Source organism: Elephantulus edwardii, unplaced genomic scaffold (genome assembly GCF_000299155.1).
Source record: "Elephantulus edwardii isolate Elephantulus edwardi_28Jun2011 unplaced genomic scaffold, EleEdw1.0 scaffold00142, whole genome shotgun sequence".
NCBI lineage: Eukaryota > Metazoa > Chordata > Mammalia > Macroscelidea > Macroscelididae > Elephantulus > Elephantulus edwardii.
Genome location: NW_006399892.1, coordinates 2745928 through 2747588, shown reverse-complemented (window position 1 = coordinate 2747588; position 1661 = coordinate 2745928).

Here is a 1661-nt window from a genome sequence, read left to right as displayed (position 1 = left end):
CAAGGAGAAGAAGACTCATATGAGATGGATTGACACAGTAACTTGGTTATGGGAGTAGGGCGTGTCAGAGACAATGAGATTGGCTCAGAATAGGACAAGGTTCAGAGCTAATGTGCATAGTGTGACTAAAATTCAAGGTCTACTCAATGACACAAAACACCAAAAATTAAGATTAACAATTACAAACCTTTCCAGATATTATGTTCATACATTTTATACTTTGGGTTTTAATATTTAATGGAAAATATTAGAATGCAAGCACAAACTACCTTGTATCCTCTACTGAGGTAACTTTGGGAGTTTTAATGGCTTTGTGGTAAGGAATTGTACTGTCAATCGAAAGACAAGTGGTTCAAATTTACAAGCTGCTCTTCAGAGGAAAGATGCACAATCTACTTCCTGTGTGTGTGTTCCAAAATCTGAGAGCTCACTGGGGAGTGAGCTTTGAGTTAGTTTCAACTCGACAGAATATAACAACAACAAAAACTGAGGTCATTTAGTACTAAAATAGTTGTCAAAGACAGTGAGGCAAGAATTCTATTAGGCAGAGCCTCCAATAACTCAGGAACTTGAAGAGTTCAAGAGACAGACCAATATAGAAGCTCAGTATCTCTGACATGCTTTCAGGTAAGAGGTTTGATTATGATTCCGTCTTGCCTGAAAAAGGGTATGTGGGTGAAAGAGAGTGAGCTGACTCACATCACATCAGTACAATCTACATTATGGATGTTTGGTAAGGGTTGAACATTTGAAGTGTCTTAGTAGATCAAATATTTTCACCTACTCTTTTATCCATGTCAAATTTGAGTAATGAACAAGGAAGATTGCTCAAAAAAAATGTGTCTTGGTATTGCAGTGCTGTTGAAGGATACTGGGTGTTCCATGGAATGTCAAAAGAAGTAACAAATCTATTGTTGAAGAAGTCTAACCAGTTTACTACTTATGAACAACGTGTGTGAAACTTCATCTCACCTATATTGAACATGCAGTTAGGTGGCACATGTCCTTGGAAAAGGAATCATGCTGGGGAAATTTGAGAGTCACTGAAAAACATAAAGACTCTCCAAAAGATGGATTGACACAGTGAATGAAACAACATGAACATGTGGAGATTGTGAGGTGCAAGATACTGTAAAATTTCAATCTGTTATTTCTAGGTTTGTTATGAGCTAAAATCAGCTCAATAGCATCTAATAACAATAATTGATACACTAAACACTTTGTCACATTTTATCAAAGCAAAACAATTCCCTTATAATTCTTTTAGCTGACTGTAATAATAGAACATGCAATGTGTACAAATTAACTTGTTTATTTTAAAGTGTAATCAAAATGTAGATATCACACGTTGCATATTTTACACATTTGCTATTTTGAATCTATGATTATAAGCAAAGGTGCATTGTGTTTTAGGAATTCTTTGTATTTCCCAAATTATTAAAAAAATGATACTAAATCATTCCAAACTATGACTAACATAGCAAAGAATAGGAATTTCAGAACACTTAATTATGATAATGTGAACTCTGTAACTAGACCAAGAACTGTTGTCTGAACAGAGCAGTGAACACTGCATGGTTTAAAGTCAAGGAAGGTAGGCATCAGGGCTGTATTTTTTCTTCGTAACTACTCAATTTGTATGTTGTTGCTGTTGTTATGTG